The sequence below is a fragment of the Labrus bergylta genome, chromosome 20, assembly GCF_963930695.1.
Source record: "Labrus bergylta chromosome 20, fLabBer1.1, whole genome shotgun sequence".
Classification (NCBI taxonomy): Eukaryota; Metazoa; Chordata; class Actinopteri; order Labriformes; family Labridae; genus Labrus; species Labrus bergylta.
The window spans coordinates 2075598-2100013 of NC_089214.1; the positions used below are offsets into that span (position 1 = coordinate 2075598).

A 24416-nucleotide genomic window follows, 5' to 3' on the forward strand; every position below is an offset into this window, starting at 1 on the left:
GACTTCTGCTCCTCTCAGGTGAAGCTGGCTACACACCAGACGGTTTTAAAATCTTTAACCGATGATGAGGACATAAGGACAGTTTTAATCAGAGTTTAACATTTTAATGCTCTGAACGCACACTACTAGCCGACAGTCAGAGCGGGAGACCACACACCTGCAGTTTGTAGTAACCATTTGACAGAAACGAGATCAGAAACCTGCGTGACTTGAGAAGACAAACAACTATGGAGGACGCTCGGTGTGTGTCCTGCTGTGACTTCTGTTTTGCAGCAAATTAAAAAAAAAAGAGAGAGAAACAATACGGATGAGATCCTGACTGAGAAGATGAATCATGTGCGGCTGTTATTTCATTTGCAGGGCCAGTTGAGGGTGAGGGTTTGTGACGCTTCCTAGTCCGATCGCTCTCATTGGCTACTGTATATTGACATTAGATGTGAAAACAGCTTGAGTCGTTAAATAAAGCTCGTCATTGTTAGCATGATATGAAAGTATTGTCAGCTGGACATTGAGTGCGTCTCATTATTGGAGGTAAATGGTCGACATGCGGCGTAAGATAATCACAAAAGGATGACCACGAAAAAGTTTTGCCAACAGGAGGGTGGTCTTGCTGGTCGTGAATAGTTAATGTGTGCATTGGGAGCTATGTGTCCCCCTATAATGAACGTCTACCTGCCTGTTCATGCTCGCTTTCTCAAAATGACTTCTGGACAGTAAATCCTGTCTCGTAAACTGAGACACTGAGGTCACAAGTTGCATTTTAATGGCTTGTTTAGCACGTAGCGCTCTGGTCTCTGGGTTGTGCAAAGTGCTGCAAAAAGAAAATATATGAGTGTTTTAATGCAAGTGCCGACATGACCTCCCCCGGCCTGAAACAGACATTTAGCACGGCTCCTTATCAACAAGTGTTAACAGGAAACTGCTCAAGTGGATGGATGGACTTGAGCACACAGAAGTTCCTTTTGCGTTTTTTATATTTACATAAGAAGGCTTACTCTTTGTATGTGGCCGAGGCAGAAACAGGTCTGAATAAAATTTGTTTAAAAATAACCTCAAGCACTAAAAAGAAAAAGCACAAATGCACGACACAAAGGCTCCATGACAAAGACGCTATTACAGCCACCAGGTGCTGAACAGACTCTACTGGCCAGGAAGTCTCTGATTGGTTATTAATGACATCATCCCCAAGGGGCCGGCCTCCCTCCCCAGCTCCCAAAATGTCATCAGAGCTGAAGCATCTCAGTGATGTAATGCAGGGTGGACCATGACAGACACTCCTAACTGTAGCAGCCTCTTTTTTTTTTCTCCTTTCTCATGCGTTCCTCTCGTTTATCCTGCGAGCTGTTTCGTCTCTCCTCCCTGCTTCTCCACCCTTTTCTTTCCCCTCTCATCAGCTTTCACACCTGTTTATTAGCAGATTTTTTTTTTTTAGTTAAGCCCAGAGCGATTATAAGAGCTTTTGAATGAATCCTGGAAAGACAACGACGAATGACAGAAGGAGAGAGCAGTTACATTTCCTTAATCCTGTCTGTGTCCCGCAGCTGCAATTAAAAAAACAGAGCAGAGATCAGGCCCATGAGGTGTGAGTAAGGATGTGAAAATGCAGCTTTGCATTACGTCATTTAGCGGTAGGTTTATGAATAAAGACCAAAAAGCACCATTTCATACAACTGGATATGCAAAAACTTAGTATGTGTGATGTCAAAGCCGACCCTGAAAGTAGCTCCGGAAACCCAACCACGTCCCAAGTGTTACGTCAGCTTGATCCCATCTGATTCATTTTGGACCATTTCATCTTTCTGGCTTCGCTTTTACATCTGTTTTTTAATCACAATTTGTGAGAGAGGTTGTTTGTGTGTGTGTGTGTGTGTGTGTGTGTGTGTGTGTGTGTGTGTGTGTGTGTGTGTGTGTGTGTGTATACATATGTGTCCTGGGCAAACATCCAGAGCTCAAGCGGATTAGCGAGGGGACTCTGGCCTGATCAAAAGCAGCACAGAATCCAGCTTACTGCGACATACTGTGTGACACATTACCCCAATGGAGATGATACTGTAAAATGTGTACATGCTGTGAACACACAGAACCGACATCTGCAGTGCAGCAAAAGGCCCTTTAAAAAAAAAAAAAAGAAGGGAACCATTTCAGAAATCTTGTGTATCCTTCACATCCTTTAGAAAAAAATGGAAAAAATCAGAGAAGAGACACTCGAAGTAAGAGCAGTCATCTCATGAGAAGAGTGCAGCTGCTCCATAGAAAGAAGACTCTGGAAGACGACCAACGACAGATTTTACCCTCGGTGGTACAGATGCGAGTTTTGTTGCACACTTCACAAATACAAACTGGAGCCCAGCACAGCAGAGTGAAGCCAAACTCAAAACTACTGAGGGTCTTCATGCCCGGCTAGTTCTCACTCTACTTGGTTTCAATATTAAAGTCCTTGTGATGATGACCCCGCTTGAAGCATCATGTCTCATATCTTGGAGAATTCGTCCTCTGTGTGTCTGCAGTGTTCTCTAATGTGAAAACCTAGACTCGTTAAAGTCTTTATTTGTGATTTTTCACACTTAAATGTAGAAATCAAGTCTATCCTCTGAAAATAACTCTGTGAGTCATGACTGTCTACAATGGGTGTAACACCCGAGTCCCACTGTCTGTGATGTTTTCAGAGTTTTCAGAGTCCTATCTTCAGTTTGTTTACATCGCCAGGACGGCCGGCTGACTCCTCCCCTCGTGTATAAAAGTTGTTTAATTGAGGGACTAGAGAAAAGAAGAATAACATACTGTACTCACTGCTTAACTGTGTTTCTAGATCACGCTCATTTCAGGTAAATTTACATGCAGTGTGAAGATACCAGCAGAATAAAGATCGCTAGCATTAGCATGCTAACACAACAATGCAGCGCCAGTTGTTTTGGTTTCATGCTGGTGCTCAAGGGCGACATCTGCTAAATCAAAAAAATCCATGTAAAGCCTTTAAGGAGCCATACGACAGCAGGATGTTACTTTTTCCTCATCTGACGGCTACATAGAAACAATCAACCCTGATTCAAATCAAGACATCAGTTTGAATCAGTTTCACAACAAGCTTAAAAACGTCTCACAGGATTCTTTTTGAGAGTCGTGTCAGATTTGTCAGAGAAAATCAGCAGCATCCGGACTAAATCTGCCTCTGCAACTTAACTGTTTCGATTGATTCTCATCCCTCTGATGGGGCGCTGATTTGTATTTACACAGATATCATCTACCCACATATCAAATCCTAGCCCGGCAAACAAGTGTGGAAAGACAAAAGGTACCGGTGAACAGAGGAGGTGGAGACAAAAACAGAACTAGAGATGTGAATATTGGACTCAAAAACACAAATGAATGCTGACGTTGCTCTGTGTCATTAGAATTATTAGCTTTCAATATTGGAGATGCTTTTGAAAAATGGAGAGAGGTTAGAACACAGAAAGGTTTACAGACCCATGCAGAGCTGGATAAACACTGAAGCTTCAGAGTCCACCACATGGTGACCTGAGTGAGCATCCACTCTAGAGAAGAGGGGGGGGGAGAGACAGCGCTCTATGATGTTTAGAATTTGGACTGCAGTACTCATTTTAACCACTAGGTGTCAGAGTTACATGCCCGGTCTGACTGCTCCTTTAAGTGTGGGGTGGTTTGAGGTTTAACTGTATTTTGGTGTCTCTATATCATAACTTTGTGCTACATAGAAATCTTGCGAAAACTTTTTTTTGTGTGATTTGGTGCTATGAAGATAAAAACTTGATTGACAGACCGACAAACAATCCTTAGTTAGACTCTGCTTTCTACCTCCAGTAAGCTGCACATCTTCAGAAGCTCAACAACCTCGTGGTTCCGTCCCGACGACTGCTCGACTGTGAATTGGGGCGCGCTGATGCTAAGTAAGACATACATTATGAATGCACTCCCAGTAAAATTCAGACTGAGATAGTAGAATGTAATTAAGTCGTTCTCCCGCTCCGCAGAGAGTCTTCCATCAAACTGTCTGAGCCTGACTGAGAGACCAAATGGGATGTGTCTGAGTCTAATAATAAAACGCCTCCTCGACCACGGCTGGGATCTGTCAGCCCGAGGAGATACTGAGCAGCATTTAGCTACATTAACAGGAAGCTCGAACAGAGAGTAATATGAACTGAAATGTTGATATATGTGCAGTGTACCGACGAGGTTGTGGGTTAGTTCCTATGGGGGTATCCGGATTTGACCTGGACTGTCCCGTTTTCAAGCTCCGATTCCCAAGTCCCCACAAGTATCCATAAAACACTAATATGTCCCGGTTTAGAACAGAGTCCCTGTCCCGGTTTTAAATACCCGAAACAACACACCATGATAGGATCACTGATTTATCAGTCAAGGCCGTTGCTATGTGGAACCAATAGCATAACATCACTAATGCACCAAGAGTCAAAGTTCAACACTGATTCGTCTGATCGTGTGTCAATCATTCTCAGGTGACGTGGCTCTTGCTTAGCTAGCTTAGCTTATCATGCTAACAGGACCTGCTGCGCCACGACCAGCCGATGAATATGCTGCGTTTTGCACACACTGCTAGCGTCCATGCTCAGTCGCCCACGGTGGACATGCAGACGTACAAAGATGTATTAAAAATTAGGGAACACAAACGGTGAGTGGGTACAGGCCGGATGGTGAACTTTTTGGATCCAAATTGAGTGACGCAAAACGCCGCTGACAACCAAACGCGCTGCTCAGGAAGAAACCTTTCTGTCCGTCTCTATAGGACACATGCTAACACCAGGTGTGAACAGCTTTGCGTCCAAACATGTGAGGCATATTAATCCTTACTTTATGATTTTTTTTTAGTCCGCTGGTTGGACAGGCAACGCTCCACATTCCTACGTGCACACACACACACACACACACACACACACACACAGCCCCGTTCCTCGCCTCGGCTTCATTATGTACGCAGTGAGATGGTTAGTCTGTGATGCCTCTGCGGCTAACCACCGTCATCCACCACCTAATGGCTTTAGCATGTGCCGAGCAGCCCATTGGCTCCAGCGGTCTCAGATCTGGGAAGCGCTGAAATGAAGCAGGGCATTGTTGTTGTGCTGCCGGGGGAGGATACACACACTTTGTGAAAAAAGAAAACCCGGCCTGAGGGGAAGGAAACTTCGAAAAACAAAGTGCTACGAGAAAAAAGGTGACAAAGGCACACAGGAGACAAATCTTTCTTAAGAGTGTAGGTGAATGAGAAGGGGGCTGTTTCCCCCTCTTCCTGCCTTTAGAAGAAACCCTGGAAATGTTCAGAGCGCTGTGGAATGTCCTGCGGCCTTACGTTTTCGAGAGTGGGATCTTTGGGGGAATGGAAACTCTTTACTCGCCGTCGTTTCTCCCGTTTATGGAACATGTAATGATAGACTGCTAAACCATATGACTGCCCCGTAATACAGATATGATCTGTAGAGAAAAGCTTTAAAGTATGGAGTTTCTCAGCACATGTTGTGAAGGAGCTTTTGAGATTAAAACTAAGACGAGGACCGCGTCACTACCGGGCTTAGTAATATGGAAAACACTCAAAGACCTATGATGATTTTCTGCCAATAAGGCCGCTAAATATTACTAACGATTTTACACACTCGAGACATTTTGAGATTTTTATTAACGCTGGCAGTTTAAACTGAACCCCATTCATGGTTGTGAGGTTTCGTACGATTGTAAAAGACTTATTCCATGAGAGAAAATGTCAGCTTGTGTGAGATGGCTTTCATTACTCGGAGTGAAGCCGGAGGCAGAAGAACTCATTGGCACTGAAGTGCAGAAAAAAAAAAGTACAGAAGCCCGCTCTCATCAGAACGAGGATGAATATTACACCAATTGCAGCCAGTATGTCCTCCTTCTAACTTTAGATTCTGCTCCTGAATGCTCTGGATTTGTTTGGACCTCTCTGTTTGTCAGATATGAGAGCAGTTATCAGGTCAACAGGTGTTGCAGCGATGGAAGCGGTCAAGAGAAGTGGTTCAGATAGAAGTGATTGTACCCGACCTAAAAAGCCTCTGCATGTTTCTAATAAGCTCCACGAGCAGAAACGTGCTCAAACTAGGATCAATATTGGAGATGCTTTTGAAAAATGGAGAGAGGTTAGAACACAGAAAGGTTTACAGACCCATGCAGAGCTGGATAAACACTGAAGCTTCAGAGTCCACCACATGGTGACCTGTGTGAGCATCCACTCTAGAGAGGAGGGGGGGGGGGGGGCGCTAACAAGTCCCAAAAGTGACAAACATTCATCACTTGTCCTTTAATATGATCAACACAGGCACATATCTTTATTGTGAGTGGATCCTCATCGTCCTTGTGCCACAAAGTGAAGCCAGCCAACTTCCCGATACAATACATTATTTACTGAAGTTTGAGAAATGTTTGCTAAAAAAAAAATACTGTTACTGCTCAGGATTTTGAGCAGATTATTTTCCCCTTTAAAGTGTGATTTTCAGAATGAATGGGATCTGAAGCTGACAGCCACAGACGGGCCGGCTAAGTTTTTCTGCATGCACTAAACTTCACTGCCTCCAAACGCTGTTCCTTTGACGTGTGTCAAAATCTGTCATCAACCATAAGTACGGATTGGAAAATTAAGAGGTGTCACACTTTGCTTTAATCCTGCTGGTACTTACATAAAGTATTTAAAGTGAACCTGACTCACACAGCCAGAGCAAAAAAATAGCCACTTTCTCTGTTATTGCACTGAGCCTGAGATGGTTTCTGTGTGACGCTCGTTTAAAGCACCCTGCAGGGCCTCCTTCCAGTATTTACACGGTGGAGTCCAGCTATCAGGCAGAGCAGGAAGGACTTCTTTAAACAGACCCAAACACACCGTGCACAAGTAGAAGACAGGTTTCCAACTCCAGAGCTCAGGTATAGCTGCAGCTCCTAGAATAGCCCGGCTTAAGCAAAAACATCCTGTGTGTCAGCCCCCTTCATGGAATATTTTCAGAAACGGGACTTTTATAACGAAGGAGGAAGGAAGAGAGGATTAGGTTTTTTTTTCAGGCAGACGGGGAAATTATGAAATCATGTCACGTTAATGACTCATTAGCAAGCGGTCACCTGGGTCAAAAAAAAAAAAAGAAGCTAACATCGAAGAAAAAAAAGGCCATGACACAGCAGGTTGTTAAATAAGACTCGGGACAGGAGGTTCATCCATATTTATTGGGATTAGTGCTGCTTTAATTCTTTAATTCAGACTTTTTCTTAATTAACGGCGCTTAACGGGGACAGGAAACCTCGAGTGCTTTACGCACCTATCGAGGAGACAGCATGACGTAAGCAGAAACAGATTCACAGAACCTCGACCGGACAAATGATTGCATTTTTATCTTCCCTCTGACCTCCTTTTGTTGTCGGTCTCATTGATCAGTTTGCTCGCAGTGCGGAGACAACGATATACAACTGCTCTTTATGTGCACACAAAGCATGTCCGTCTCTGCACAAACACAGCCCTGCTGTGTCCTTGAGTGATTTTTTAAGGAGGCACGACGTCCAACAGAATGCCTGGAGGAGTGGACGGATGGGAGGGGAGGGGGGGATGTTTACACAGGGAGAATAGAGGCGGGGGAGGAGGGGGTTTAATCGCAGCAAAAGAGTGTCAGAGTTGTGTCTGTTCGACTCAGTCTCAGGCGGTGGGTGGGGAACATTTGTCTAACCCCCCCCTCCCTTCCCATTACTGCCAGACAAAGAGGAGATGGTCAAACAAATGACTTCACTGAATGGGTGGAGTCCATGAAGTCTGTCAAACTTACAGACGTCAAGAGGAAGCAAACAGAAAACTGGTCATTGCTTGACTTTTGTGTCATCTAAGTAGGGCAACTTTTTTTCAAAAATAGAGACGACCTCCATGAATAAATGTACACCACGTTGATGACCTTTAATCGGATGCTTCATAGTCGTGAACCGACTACAGGATCACGTTTTTGTCGGTAAAAACCTAAGGTGACTTTAGCAACTTGATCACTCTGCAGTCATACATCAGGACTGATATTTATATACGCCTTTATGAAACAACATGCTCTTCTCCTCTGTCGCCCCCCGGTGGTGGAACAAACTACCAAACTCCATCCGATCTGCAGAGTCTCAAGAAAAAGCTAAAGACCCAGCTCTGTATGAACACCTACGACCTTAACGATGATATTTAGGATGGTTTTGATGCTGATTAGAACTCTCAAGAACAGCTGTCGATGTTGTGCTCTGCTTCCGGTCACTTCCTGCCAGCACCTCTGATCACTTCCTGTCAGCACCTGTGTGTCCGATCAGACTTAAAATCTGTTTGTTTGCACTTCCTGACGTCGTTTCCTCCTCTCTAGATCTTTGCTTGAGTCGACCTTCCTCTCTGATGTTCCATCGCTTTGGTGAAAAGCGTCTGATAAATGAATTGTATAATCACTAGATGTGTGTGTGTGTGTGTGTGTGTGTGTGTGTGTGTGTGTGTGCCAGTCAAAGAGGTCAATTTACAACAGGAAGCAGGCAATTAACGTGATAAGGATTTTGTCTGATCATAGCTTGCAATCGTCCTCACCTCTATTAGATTCACACTGTTTTGGCCAAAAGGGCGCCTGGCTCCTCTAAGCTGCTGAAACGATAGAAAATCTTCCTCGAGGACGAGATCAGTCGGCTAATTGAGAGCTAAATTAGGCGAAATCAGAAAAAAGCTTTTTTGATCTAAACCACTGAAATGATACATCCGGTGGACTTTTAACTGTGCTCACAAGTCGAGAGGTGACCCTGGGAAGGAAGTCAGAATTTAGATCAACTTTTAAACCAAAGAAAAACTTCTTGATTTAAACTCAGAGAGCGCTGGGTTCACTTTAAGGGTCGGTGATGACCTTGTAGTCAATAATGTGTTAATGTTCTGCTTACTTGCTTATTCTAGCCACCTTCTTAGAAGCTCCTCTGGATAGATACTGCAGGAAGACTGACTCAAAGACTTCCCTAAATGACTCAAACTCACTCCTTCATTCAGAGTCCAGTACAGCACCAACCTGAGGCACTCCTCACGGGTTGGAGATTGGGACTGGGACGTCTTTGCTGCCCTTTTTCAGCTCAATGTTTGGGAATCCTGGGAGGGTGAAACCCAAGCCCAGGTCCTCCACCGAGCAGCCCTTCATGTGAAGGAAATCAGCAACTTTCTCCTTTATCAGTGACAACCCAAAAAAGGGGTTTTGGGGAGCACAAAATTCAGGGTTTGGTATATTTCGGGGCTCAGAGTTTTTTTGTTTCACCAACAAATGAAGTTGGAGATAACAATTTGCCAACTCTTCTCATCTCATTTTGTATCGATCTGCCGACTGGGTTATTTGTTTCCAGACTTGTGAGCACAATGTCTGCTCAGAGTACGACCCTGATTGCTGCACATTCACCTTGACGGCGAGCTATGAGACGAGCTCTTTGCTACAGCTGATAGATAAACACTAATGCATTGACTGGATTCTGTTGGTAAATCTGCACTTCCAGAATTTCACACATTGTGGGGCGCTGGTTCAGCTCAGCGATTTGAGTGTACGCCTATCGTGCAAAGACCATTTTGGGTCGGAGCCTGAACCTCGACTTTATAGCTACACATCCACCCACTCCCTGCTCCGACCCTATAAAGACTTAAAATGAACCAATAATGTATAGTAAGCTGTTACACAATCAACCCAAGCATTGTCACTAAAGTTTCCATTTGAAAATTGTTCCAAAAAAGCAAGACTCCTGGTAATAACTCGAGGATTTTGGATGTTAATTGGGTGAACTGATCTGACCAAACATACATTAATATCATATTCTCTTTAAATGTTTCTCTTTATTAAACTAATGTGTAAAAGCCGACGCACCGGGCGGAGCGTCATCCTGGGGGGAATGTTTTATCTTCTCCATAACTCAGACACAAACAGGAGCTGAAATGAAAGCTCTGTAATGAGGTTTGATCAAAAAACCCTGAAGCCCAATGAGACGTGGCGCGAGTTGGCTCGGGGCCCCGATGAGGGATGACAGCGCAGACAGCTCGCAGGAGAAACACCTGGTCAGACCCCCCCTCCCTCCCCCTCCCCCCATTGGCCTCAGCGCTGCTCGGCCACATGCCAGCGCTCCAGGTGTGTTTCCACTGAGGCTCAATGTCCCGTGGCAGCCATCGTATTTTTCAGGGCCGATTTTCATCAGCTAATACATGTGACCCGGGTCAGCGCTCGCTCTTGATCTTATACGTCTGGATACTGACGCAAGATTGAAGTCCAGCCTGGTAATCGAGCAGTTCAAAATGTTACCTTATAGCATCTTTAAAATGAAAGCAGACAAATGGAGGAACATGTTCAGGAGCTGCTGTAACAACACTGCCAGGGCCTCATATGCTAACACTTTAGACAAACGGCCCGGACGAGCCAAACTGGCGGGCAGAGCTCGGGCCTAACAGTTAATAACAGTTTTCTTTGGTGTTGTGACAAATTGACGGCTCGCCACATCAGCAGAGCAAACTTGTGAGAGACAGTCAGACGCTGTCAAAGAGGAGGCGATGAAGGATGAGGTTCAGGGGCTCCGGATGAGGTGCAAGATCATTTGTCTTTTCTGACTATGAACCCCCCCCCCCCCCCCCCCCCCCCCCCCCCCACCCTCTGCCTACGACCTGTTTATCTTCCATCCCAGCTGGGGAGAAGAAGTTGACATACTCATCCCTGAAAGAGATGCAACAAATGATAGCAAAGGTTTTTAGAGGTTTTTTCCTAAACCGTTTTCACATCTGCACTCCTGAAATTATCGAAATCATTTTGATCATTTTAGGAGGATTGCTCTGGATATTCTCCTGACCTGGTCGTTCACACATGCACGTTCACACATAGCGGGGGGGGGGGGGGGGGGGGGGGTCTCCTGAGGTAAGCTGTGACCTCAGAAATGCTGCAGAAAGAATACCAGAGATCTGGCAGGAAAAACTTCAGAGTGAAGAGTGAATAAAAAATGTATATGTTTGCATTCAACTCATTCTGAAAATATCAGGAGTTAAAGTGTGAAAGCACTAAGAGTTTGAGCCCTCCAGACTTCTTTTTTTTTTAAGAGACAAAAATATATCTTTTCAAATCAAACGCTTGCTTGTGAATGAATTTGAAGTTTTTCCATCCATCGTCTGTGCAGGGTCGGGTCAGTGTTTTCCAAAAACCTTTAAATCTACTCCACAGTGGAAAAAAGTTAAAGCAGCTCCAAACAGAAGAATCAGCTTGTAAAGACTTTAAACTCCTACTTTTATTTGCAGTGCAGTGACAGACTATAGTGACACAGAGATCTCTGGTAACAAGAGATCTCCTCTGTTTACTGCTCTGTCTGTGAATGTGTGCGACATGAGAGAGTGATGCACGCTCTTTGAAGCTGCAAACAGGACGCTGATGTTCACTTTGAGGGGAGGAATGCAGCATCTACCGCGGTGGGAAAAAAATTAAAAAATCCATTTGATCCAGAGAGAGAGAGAGAGAGAGAGAGAGAGAGAGAGAAGCACCATACAAGGCTGAGATCTGATCTGGAATCATCTCCTTCCAACCTCAGAGAGAATCCATCTTTGAATCCAGACACAAGATGAACACGAGTCTATGACCATAGTTTTGTTTTCAGTGAAAGGAGACTGAGGTGTTGTCAAGTTCAATCCTCTCGTGGTCTGACCCTCACTACTCATCTCCCCTCCCCATTAGCTTAATTAGACACAGCCACACACGCATTAGATGCCCCCCCTCACTCTTTTTTTCTTGCTCCCCTCACTGAATGGCTGGCTGCAGTTCAAGGCACCACAAAAACACAGCTATGCAAAAACAAGCAGCTTTCTGAGGCGGGGGGGGGGGGGGGGGGGGGGGGATCCATCAGTAAACAGCACACACATTAAGAACACAACACTGACTGTACAGTTCCAAAAGAGCCTCTGGAATTTACAGCGGCATTGCGTGCAGGAGTAACAACAAGCCGCATCCAAAGTCGTGCAAGAATATTTGCTTTGGAATTAAATCCGTTTGAGGGAAGAGAGACAGGAAGAAGAAGAAGAAGAAGAGTTTGCATAAACACGTCTGAGCATCTCTGCAGTTTTTAAGTTCACTTCTGTGTGTTCTCACACTCACCTTCCTCTCTGCCTCTTTGAAAAAAACCCACAGTATGTCCTGATAGAAAACAGCCAAAGTAGAGGACCAAACCCCCCGAGTGACACAACTGAAGTGAAACACTGTTGCTGCTGACGCCGTCGCAGTCCAAAACTTTTTTGCTCTCTCTCCCGGCAGCTCTGCACACACTTTCCCCTCCTGCTCCCCCTTCCTCCCGAGTTTCCTCCCTCTCTTACTTCAGCACTTCCTGAGCTGCTGTTTATGCTCCAATCAGGCCATCCAAGGAACTGCCGTTGCCCCCCCCCCCCCCAACCTAACCCCCCGGCTCTCCCTCAGCCAGCAGCTATTGTTTGGCTTTTGGGGGGCTTGTCACATGTAGACGTCTGTGTTTGCGTTTGTTTGTGTTACCGAGGGTGGGGGGGGCTGGGGGGGGGTCTAGTGGGGCTACCTGAAATCTGGGTCGTCCTCAAGCAGTGAGACAGAAGAAAGCTATGATAGGAGCAAGGCTGGTTTCCTTCAGGAGGACAGCAGACAGTAAGAGTGCGAGTCAGGGGTGTGTCTAGAACTTTCTCTTGAAATCCTCCAGCTTGTCGTTACAAACCGCAAAAGGGGCTCTGCCCGCCTTAAGCCCCCAGAGAGCCTAAAAAAGAACTCTGTCTCCAAAAGAACGCAACTTTCCCATAGTCTGCCAAAAAAAATTTTTTTCCCCAAAGCCCCATCAGCCGCCAATTCCCCGTTCCATGAAAAGCCGGCCAATCTCAGCCAGTGCCAGATCCTTTTTTTTCCAGGATTTAGGGGGGAAATAATAAAAGAGGGTGGAGGTGTGATGGGGGGAGGGGGTGTGCAGGCTGGCAAAGGGTGAAAGGTGACGTGTGGGGGGAGACAGGTTGACAGCAGCACACTGAGCTTTTGTTGGCGTTGTTAACAGGGTCAGTCATCACACGATGGTAACACCTTTTGGGTTGTGGAAGAGTTCAGAACAGACATTTGAACACTGAGAACTTCAGAATGGTTTTTACCAGGAGCACAAAGAACGTGTTCTGGATTTAGGTTAATTTATTAGTGTGCCTTGGATAAAAATGTTTGGATATCTTCTGTTAAGCCTGGAAGAGGGTGGACTTATAACTTTTTAATTCAAACTGCATGTCCCAAATCAGATTCCATGTGTCTTGTGTTGTTCACACAGTCATAGAAAATCTGATCTGAGTCACATGGAAGCAAAAAACCAGAGACTGTAAATATTAAAGGACGAAGCGTGAGTGATGTCCCCCGTCTGTTCCTGCAGGGGGCGCTGGAGTCCCATCGATGGCGGTCTCCATGCTGGAAATGCTGTCTCAGTCTAACTTTCAGTCAACCTAACGACAGGCTGAGAGCTGGAGCTGAGGCGGGTTTTAAACCTCCTGACAAACCGTTACACCGCGCCCACCTGTCAATCAGGTCAGCTACACGCCTTATTGTGAATAACTCTTATCCTTCATCAAATCAAAACTGATGAGTCATCAAAACATTCACCCCCCGTACAGTGTGTGTCCATCGAGACATGAGCTAATCACACCTATTTGGTTTTTTGAACCAGGCTGTAAACATGTTCATCTCTGCTGTAAAAACAGGCTTTTTACAATGGGTGTGTATGTGACTTCCTGTGCTTCTGCAGCCAGCCTCTAGTGGACACTCCAGGAACTGCAGGATTTTGCACTTCTACATCAGCTTCATTTTTCAACACCGGAGGTTGCAGCTTGGCAAACAACCCCTTTATTCCGGGCACTATTGGCTGCAGTCTTAACGCAATGCTAATGCTAAAGCTAATGCTAATGCATGCAGGTCTCCCCTTAGTGGTGATAGATATTTTGGCATAAACTTGAAATAAACAAACTAAACATCCATCTTCTGCCTTTACTCATTTCTTCTTCTTCTAGGTCCTTTTCTTCTTCTCTGAATGTGTTTCTTTCAGCTCGTCCGTCCAGCCACACGGCAGATCGGGGAGTCTCTGTGCCAGGCTGGATTCAGGAAACATTCATCTTGTTGTTTAGTCTGGGCACCATGTGTTGGAACGGAGAGGCCGCTCTTCCCCCATCCCCCCATCCCCCCCCCCCTTCGCACAGACCCCTCCTCTTGTGCACACAAGCACAGAAAACCCTCCACATCACTGACAGACAACGACCTGGACGTTCACTACTGTGGGTTCATTGTGCAGGGGGGGATCAGATGCACAGCGCGGCAACACTTCAAAGCTTCAGTTACTACAAAGCAGCAGTGACATGAAGAGAGGAAACACGCTCTGTGGCTCAGGTTTGGCATGGAGGCTTTTGTGCATCAGCTTCTATGTCTTATGCTGCTTTAATCACACAATAAATGAAGAGAAAGAGATGTTGACTCAGAGCAAAAAGTCCCTCTATGGAGGAGACAACAGGAGGCAGGTGCAGTGGACTGCAAACAGGGCAACACTTGAATAGTTTTAACCATGTGAGAAATGTTTGTGCATGTGCTCCTGAATGTGTTTTTGGACACATGATTCAGTCATTCAACTCGGGATCCCTTCTTTTTCATGAACAAACAGTATAAACAGATCTTAATCCCTTAGTGCCAAATCCTCGCATGGCTGAAAGAGACCCAAGCAAATGCAGAGAGGAGACGAAATGAATCAAAACATTTGGGATTTCACAGCGAGGGAGCAGGTAAAGGATTACACCTGATGCTATACAGTTTGGAGCCAGGCTGCTATTGAGGAACTCTGCAGTCAAAACGGTGAATGAGCCACCTGTGTGTCTTGGAAGCGGCTTGAACTTCCACTTGTGCATGAATTATACGAGAGAGAGAGAGAGAGAGAGAGAGAGAGAGAGAGAGAGAGAGAGAGAGAGAGAGAGAGAGAGAGAGAGAGAGGGTGAAATAACAGGCACTTTGCTTTCTGTGACACTAATGCCAGCGGCTTCAGGGGACGAGATTCAGTCATGTCATGGTCTCAAAGAGAGCAAGAGAAAAAAGTAAAAAAAAAAACAGAACAGATGACTCATTGAAGAAAAGAAAAAACAAAGAAATGTGACAACCTTTGTTATCTAACGAACACTTGTCATCTAGTCTGGTTTTCATTCATGTTGCATGAATGTGTGCTGCAGGAATTCACTAAAAATGATGTTGTTCTCACCGAGACATCTGCGTGAAAGAAAAAAAGAAAAAAGTTTTCACAGATTAATATGCAGAATGCCGTCCGATATCCGACTCTTTCCACGATCCTGTCTCTCAAATTAATGCATGAAAAAAAGGGGGCGTTGATGATGTGCAGAGGCAATAGTCTTCTTCGTAGCAGCCGTGGGTTAGAATCCGACCTCATGTCACCTCTCGCTCTCTCTTCCAAACGTTTCCTGTCTCTCTTCAGCTTTCCTTTCTAATAAAAGGCAAAAAAGGCCCCCAAAAAATATTTCCAACATAAATATAATTACAAATATTTCACACGTATATCAAAAATGAAAACGTTCTGCTTTCAAATCACTTCACAAAACTCACCTCTTTAAACAAGCTTTTAATGTCTGATTGTGAAGGGTTTCCTGTTTTCTGTAGTTTTACCTTTATTGTTGTTATCTTTATGATTTGTGTGTAATGTTGTAATGTCTGTTAGTCTGTCTTTACTGTGCTGTTCTATCTGTTTTAACTATTGTACAGTGTCTTTGAGTTTTTGAAAAGCGCTTATAAATAAAATGTATTATTATTATTATTATTATTATTATTAATAAACGTTCTGTTTCCAATAAATGCATCCTTAAATCAAAACAACAAAACTTCTTCATGGCTATCCCTCAGTATGTTGTTACACATGATTATATGAAAATAAAAGCGACGACACCTTTTAAAACTCTCTCTTTTAAAACCAAATGAGAACCTGCTTCCTGTTTCACAGAACAGGTCGCTCAGTCGAGTAGAGCTGAGAGTCGTTCTGCAGAGTCAGAGTCTCACTGGCCCCGTGTTCTGGATCTGGTTTTCAGGGCATCTTTGAACCAGTAGCGATACAGTACACACACACACACACACACACACACACACACACACACACACACACACACACACACACACACACACACACACACACACACACACACACACACACACACACACACACACACACACACACACACACACACACACACACAAAAAGAGGCACCAAAGTCCTTGGCTGCCTTCCACCTAGATCCCACTCCACTCTAGCTTGTGGACCAAACTGCCTTTTAAATATATTTAGCCTCAGATCATCCAAAGCCCTGGTGAGCTTGCTGCTCTCGATTTCAAAGCCAGTTTCGTAATTTTCAGCAGAGAGGGCTGCAGAGTTTAGCCGATAGCCACACTGGGCTCCATCGCTGCTCCTGTGCGATCTGTGAGTCAGCGTCAAACACTCCAAAAAGTGCATGAAGTTATCTTATCTAATGACTTTAAGGATGCTTGCTTACATTCTGCAAATATTACACCCTCATGAGTACATGAGAGTCTGCAGAGAGGACACCATTAGTGCTCCTAACTCGATGTAACAGCTCGGTTTATCCGCCTGTCATTATGAATCTCTGAGGAGGAGAACTGATTAAATAAATTAATAACAGGCTGAAGTTATGAGAATGTAAAGTGAGAGGTGTGAGATCAGAGCCGGGGCCGGAGAACGCGAGAGGGGGCGGGCGATATGAGGCCCGGCTGCAACATTGACTAAAAAGAAACAATGAGACATAACTCAGAGAGAACACAGCACAGAGGGTCAGAGGGGTCACAGTTCTGTCCTCCTGCCTGTCACATGATCAGAGAATACAGCAGCTGTGGAGATGTGGTTGGACACATTACGTCATGTTTCTGTACTGAAGGCTGGTCAGAGCTGATCACTGTTGATATCAGGCGAGCTCAGACGTACAAGAAGAGACAGGACGGGCAGGAAGTGAGCCGAGTGAGCAAGGTATCAGAGACCACAAAAAAAAAAAAACGTCTGAGAGAAAGACTCAGAGGCAGGAAGGCTGCAGGCGCGTAAAGATTCAGAAAGTCTGCTTGTGAGATGAACATCACTAGTTGGAATCTGAAACCTGAAGAATGAAACAGCAGACACACTCTGAGTGATGGTCGGGTGGTTACTGGTTTGAGCCGGAGTCTGACAGGAGCCTCTCTGTGAGGAGTTTGCATGTTCTCCCCGTGCATGTGTGCATTCCCTCCGGCTTCCTCCCTCAGTCCAAAGACATGCTCGTTAGGTTAATTGGCGGCTCCACATCGCCCCTGGGTGTGAGTGACTGGTCGTCTGTCTCTGTATGTCTAACCCTGTGATACGTGATTGACAGGCGACCTGTCCAGGGTGTAACCCCGCCTTCTCGCCCAGCTGGGATTGGTATGCAGTCCTCTTTGCACTCCTTTAAGCATTTTGATTAAGTCGAGTCAAACTCTCCTCCTCTCACACCTGGATCCACATCTGTCCCCTCTCATCCTTCCCCTCTGCCTTTTAAGATTTGCAAAATGTGAGTCAACGACTGTAAATACATGTTTTCAGTCGTCATAGAAACGTGATTACCACAAAAGCATTTGGCTTAATTGTTTGACCCGTAAGTGCACTTTGGGGTCTTGCTTTGCAATTTAAGAATTATTGGAGCTAAATTATTCATGAGCTTGGTTTATGGAATGCAAAAAAACAACAACAATAACAAAAATGTGCTTTAAACATAAGAAAACAGTTTTTATAGCTATCGCACGGCTGCATCTGCCAGTCCAAAAAATATTCATTATGCAAAACATGTCTGCGAGGAATTTAGGAGGCAAAGTGTCGGTAAAGTTAAAAGTAATTTGCCCATCGATAAAAAGCGTCCCCTTATTGCCACTCTGCAAAATGTTTCAACAATGCATAATTGATGTTTGCTGGTTGCACATCACATTAGCCACTGCCAGCTGTCACATCGTGAACCACGGGCCTCAATCAGCGACTTAGCACCCCCCCCCCCTCCTCGACTTGATAAGAGACACGCTCCCTGTTTGCCTGTCAGAGGATTTCAGGGGGATCACATAACAACAAACAAATGTGCTTTGAAATATGTGGTGAGGGGAAACATTTGGTCCCTATCACAGTGAAGTCTGTCTCCAGGAGAATAAAGGCTGCGAGAGAGGAGAGAGTAACAAAAAGGGAAAACGACTGAGGCTTTATTTTAACATGAACACATTACTGTGACTCCATACGGTCAGTGTGAAGTGACCTGTATTTACAAAATCATAAAGGAGTGGAGTCAAACAGCTTAATGTATGACAGTATAACCCCCTTAATAAACTCTCACCTAAAGGCTTTATATGTGATTTTTTGATCCAGCAGATGTCGCCCTTGAGCACCAGCATGAAACCAAAACAACTCGCGCTGCATTGTTGTGTTAGCATGCTAATGCTAGCGATCTTTATTATGCTGGTATCTTCACACTGCATGTAAATTTACCTGAAATGAGCGTGATCTAGAAACACAGTTAAGCAGTGAGTACAGTATGTTATTCTTCTTTTCTCTAGTCCCTCAATTAAACAACTTTTATACACGAGGGGAGGAGTCAGCCGGCCGTCCTGGCGATGTAAACAAAGTGAAGATAGGACTCTGAAAACATCACAGACAGTGGGACTCGGGTGTTACACCCATTGTAGACAGTCATGACTCACAGAGTTATTTTCAGAGGATATACTTGATTTCTACATTTAAGTGTGAAACATCACAAATAAAGACTTTAAAGAAAGTGCACTTTTCATTACCGATGTATTATTCCTGCTGTAAAGAATCAACCTGATATTTTTCTTCATTGCATCTCATATAAAAGACTAAAAATTGTAAAAGAAGCTGTGATTATGGAAAGACAAAAACTTAAAGGTCCAATCAGTGAGAAGTGTAGTGAGTGAGATGATAAAGGTATCTTACTCTCTGATCATTAAGGAAACATGCTATGTTGAAGTGCTGGCTTCTCTGACAACAATGCAGCAGCCAGTATGTCCTCCTTCTAACTTTAGATTCTGCTCCTGAATGCTCCGGATTTGTTTGGACCAGAGAAGGTAGGCGCTTTTAAGGCGACCCCCTCACAAGGCCGTTTTGGACGCCCCTCGGTTTGTCAGATATGAGAGCAGTTATCAGGTCAACAGGTGTTGCAGCGATGGAAGCGGTCAAGAGAAGTGGTTCAGATAGAAGTGATTCTGTACCCGTGGTTTCATGTGACAGAATCCACCAAACCAGAATGAAATGCAGACATTGTTAGTCACAGATGCAAAGAGGAGGCGATGAAAGCGAGGGGGGGTGATGTCTGGAGGCGTGCTGCGACAGTGGTGTTTGTTTGTTTACAACACAGGTGGAAGGAACAGCTTCTTCTTCTGTTGTTTCCAGCAGATCAGGACGGCTGTGTGCATGTTAAATGCTTGACGCATGTCTTTATGACATCTCTTTATTCAGTATCTATTTAAACGGTGACGCCTTTAAACCCGAATCAGAATGATTATTATTATTTTTTTAAACTTTTGTTCACCAAAACGTGCACACACACACTCACACAATAAAAGAAAAAAGACATACAAAAAAAGAGGGGAACTGTGGTACGATACAGTTTTGCAAGCAGATTTAGACAAAAACAAACAACCAAACAAAACAAAAGGAAAAGGGTCAGTAAATAAAATGAATGAATTAGAAAGAGGGACAAAATAAGTGACTGAGCAAACAGGAAAAAAAGAAAAACATGGAGGACAGTATAGCAACAAAATGATGTAAAATAAAACTGGTGGGATAGTTTGTACACATGGTGACGATTGTTGGTGTTCTTCACTCAGAATGATTCTTATGACTTTGGAGAAACCTCACAAGGCGGATGTGGATGTTGTTTATTGCCACAGAATAATGTACCAGAGGCCTTTAGATGATTTGGGGTCTAATTGGTGAAGGTATCGACTTTAGGAGGAGCTGTAGGAGGCCTTAAGGAGAGGATGAAGATGGACAGTGGTCATCAGAGCAGCAGCAGCAGCAGCTCAGCATCTGTTCAGTAAAAACAACAAAGCCTGCAGGGAGTGACGCTCCACATCCACAGTGTAAACCCCCCCTGTACTATCTGTCCTGGTTAGTGTACACCTGCGACGTGCTGATATATATATTTGTGATCTTGTGACGCTGCCAAGCTGGGACACAGATGAAACGTATCACATCGGAGCACTACAAGGCTTTTTTATCCATCCCAAAAATACACACTGCCCTCGTTTCCACAGCGATCATATTTGATTTCTGTCGTTGTTGTCGTCCCCCCCCCCCACCCACCCCACCCCCCAACAGTGTGCCCTCCTGCCTGCTCTGCTTCACATTGTTTTCTCTTCCTGCCTCTCTTGTCATAAGAAATCAAACATTACAAACGCGGGGGATGTTAGATAAGGCTCTCTGATGCCTATCACGAGCGATCTTCATTCCCTCGCTGGGCGTCTTGTTGAACGATTGGCTGAGAAGGATCATGACTGAATGCTTATTTGGTTGAGTGTTATCCAAGGAGACAATGGCAGCTGAGGAAGAGACTCAACAAATAATGGATGCAAACAATCGACTTTTGCACAGTGGAAATAATCAGATTTAAAAAAATGAAGTATTTGCACCGTCTCTGTCGGTGTGAACAGCGTGGAAGTGAAGGGATTAAATCTGTTTTTATCCATTCAATGCTTCTTTTCAATCTGCTGCCACTCAGCTTCCACTACTCCAAAAAATGATAACAAACCACTTCATTTCTTTGAGTTAAATTGATTTTCTTCTTTTGCGCTAGGACTAGGAGATGAACTTTGGAAGAAAAAATGGAGGGCTACAAAAGTTTTCTGTGCAGCTTAAACTCCAGCTGCTAACATCAGTTTAGCAAGAAATCCCCCGTCATTCTCTCAGGGAGAAAAACTGCTGCGTCAGTCTCCTGATAGCTTCGACTGCAGCTGGAAAGCTTGCATGTCTTACCAATGACTTCATCATCACACAGCCAAACCGTATTATTCCCCTTTTGAAAAAAAAAAATCCCCGGATTTAAGAGAGGGAGAGTGTGGAGCGGGGAGGGGGAGGGAGTGTGTTTGATCCTTGGCTCTATTTTTCAAAGTGCATAACGCTGTAAGAATGCACCGACGTAGCTCAGAGGAACAGGGCGGCTGTCAAACATCATCTCTATGTTTCATGTATATGCGGATAGAAACTTGGCACACTTAAAAAAATAAAAAAGTGAGGATTTTCAGTCACAGTGTCGTTGAGGAAAGCCAAGCTCACAGGGATCAAATGAATAAAACGTCAAATCAGACTCTGACATGAGAGGAGGAAAAACCTCCATGAAGACTGGAACATCACTGAGGGCAAAACTGAGACACAACCTGAAATCCTGCTCGCTGCACAGCTGGGGGCGCTACATGCTAGGAGCTATTGAACCTTCTAATATGAACAGGAAGGAACTTTTTTCTCTGATGTCACAGGCTGAAGTATAATGTGAGGAGGTAAAGGAAACCTGCTCAGCATCAAAAAAGGTCAACATGAGAGATTCCACATGTGCACATGGAGTCTGTTTCATTTCTTCTTGCTTTAATATGTATTAATATGAACTGAAATGTGTATTTCAGTAAATGGAGTTAAATTATGGAATTATCTTGATAATCACTTAAAATGCTGCTCAACTATCATTCAATTTAAAAGAATGTATAAAGACAAGGTTCTGGGAAATGATGAATGTATTGAGTTAATCTAACTGATTGTTTCTATATTGTTGATGTATTTTTTTGTTTTGTGAAAGAAAGAGAAAACAACAGGTAATCTTATTCTGTTAAACACTATCTTGTGTTATTAGGAAAGGGGGGCAGGTATTATAAGTTTTCTTCTTCCTGCTCCTGTTTGCTCATGAACAGTGTTTCAGTATTATGAGAAAATATTTCTTGTTTTGTTTTATTGTGTTGAAACCAAACACTGAAATGAGCAAATAAATCAAATATGAAATGAAATGAAATATCAACATGTTTGCATGCAGCAGGAATTCATCCGACTCTTTTTGTAGCAGCCTCGCTCTGTTTCACACCTCTTTGCTGTTTGAGATATTGCACGGGGATGTCCCGCTGAAGAACGTTAAATACCTCCATTCTCACTTTCTGATTTAAAAGGACGAACGGGTCAGGATTCAAGAAACATGGAGGTTAGACTTTCAAAAAGCTGTTGAATTAGGCGGCAAAAGAGACGATTAAGAGAAACATATGAGGCTGACATGTTGCAGCTGTTAGTGCTTTTCCTCACTGCGGGAAGTTCCTGGTTCAAATCCCTGCCCCGCTGGACGGGACCTTTCTGTGTGGAGTTTGCATGTTCTCCCTGTGAGTGTGGCTGGTTGTATGTCTCGTATTGCAGCCCTGTGATTGGCTGTAACCCTGCCTCTCGTCCAATGACAGCTGAGATCGGCAGTGAAGCATAATAGTCAATGGATAGCATTATGTTGTGATTTGTCACATATTTCCTGCACACCAGCAGGATTGTGAAAAGCAGTGCACAGGGCACAGAGTGAGCTTAATGGCTTCAGAGCCGGCTGAGCTCGTTCTCCATCATTATGTTAACAATGACATGCAGGCCCTGCTGGGGCACATGACAATAACTGCTCCATGTGTGTCTGTTCCACTCAGGTACTTGCAAATTGACCCAATTATGATTATTTTTAGTCCCAGTGAGGCTGCACACAGTGTTTGACTGGTAGCACGCTGCAGCATTCTTTAAGTAGAAGCACGCTGTGTGCTGCTTCACTCATGACGTACACTTTAACTCCCTATCTTCATTTATATAAAATGTATGGGGTTGCTTTGGCTTTAGGCCCTCAGTGGATCGAAGTTAATAACAGAGAAAATCTCACTGTGAACTAGAAGTATCTCTGCTGCTTTTTCTTGTATTTTTCTTGCATTTTTATTCTGTTTTCAATCGCCTACCCACCCTCAGGGGTGTGTCCAGACTTTTTTTAAAACTGGGGTGACCCTGACTTATGCAGGGCTGGTATGACATGACGCACGCAAATGAATTTCCTTTTTTTTTTACTTTTCTATCCACTCTAATGATATGTTCTTGGAAATATAACAACTGACAACATACAAATCTTCTTCGGTTGATTTTTTTAGGGCCTCAAAAACAAAGATGCAAAGTCACAATTTTAAGTACTTTGAAGATTGAATCCAAACTCTTGTACATTGTCTAACTTACAAAAATACATACTTTGGCGAGAAATTCCATTTCAAGTTGGATGAGTTTGCAGTTTTCACTCAGACATTTATATGAAAAGAGCAAAGTATTTAATTCCAAGGGAAAGTACTGACAAAAATATACACAAACAGCAGCCTGTTGATTTGCACTTTGGTCCCGCCTCTGATTAGGCAAATCATTGATCATGACTGTTCACTGGACTTACAAATTCTCCTGAAATCTTAACACAAGCTTCACAGCCTGTGCAGAAACAGAAAATGTACACCTCTAAATACATGCAGGTTGTTTTTTAAACTGAGAAAACTCTGACAGATTGGACATGCCGCAGGGAGTTATCAGAGTCGTATTTCGACAGACATTGAAAACCAGGGGGACATATTTTCCCTGACAGCGACTGTTGCTCACTAAGTATTACTTTTTATGACGCATGACTCGCAGCAGGTACGGTTAACAAAATGTCGGGCTGATTACCGTTAAGAGCAGAAACTGTCAGAAGGCTCCATTAAAGCATCTGTAACAACCACACAGGTGACTACAAGCTGAGGGTAAACATGTTGTTTCATATCACATTCCACATGTACCTTCATTAGATACAGGTTGATACACGCACCTGTCTGAAGAGTGTGCTGCAGCCCCCCTTCCATCCCCCCCCTCCATCCCCTCATCCCCTCCATCCCCCCCATTGTAAGTGGAAAGAAAGAGATACAAAATCAAATAGAAACACAAAGAAGAAGGCGAGGCGGCTCTGTCTGGCATTTTTTTTTCCTCTGCAACTTTTCTCTTCCCCGTCTCCTCTCTCTTTCTCTCCCTGGACAGAGAGAGAGAGAGAGAGAGAGAGAGAGAGAGAGAGAGAGAGAGAGAGAGAGAGAGAGAGAGAGAGGCCGATACATCAGTGAGATTTAATGCTGCCTCATCCTGCTCAGCCCTCCTATCACATGGTGAACGCCATCAATAATTCTTTACGAGCCGCTGCCTCGGCTAAAACACAAGGGTAATGTGGCGCTCCTGTTGGAAACCACAGACTCCTGTTCACTGCCGTCTTTTGTTTTCTGTATCTGATTGCATCACAGCGTTTTATAAAAAAAAGGCCATTCAGAGTTTAATAGGCTACTCAGGCTGAAAAGCGATACACCGACGCAGGAAGTTGG

At 44.2% G+C, this 24416-nt stretch overlaps 1 protein-coding gene across 9 annotated transcripts in view; it reads right to left on the reverse strand.

Annotated features, from left to right (window-relative positions):
* The window catches only part of si:ch211-285f17.1 (sickle tail protein homolog), a 120665-nt gene that overhangs the window by 59642 nt on the left and 36607 nt on the right, over positions 1-24416 (reverse strand). Inside the window, exon 1 of one of the 9 annotated variants that reach the window (XM_065949003.1) lies at positions 12111-12268. The exons of the other annotated variants lie outside the window; for them this stretch is intronic. The gene's annotated coding sequence lies outside the window, so the exon portion shown is untranslated. Of the gene's footprint in view, positions 1-12110; positions 12269-24416 lie in introns of those variants that run through there. 9 annotated transcript variants of the gene reach the window in all.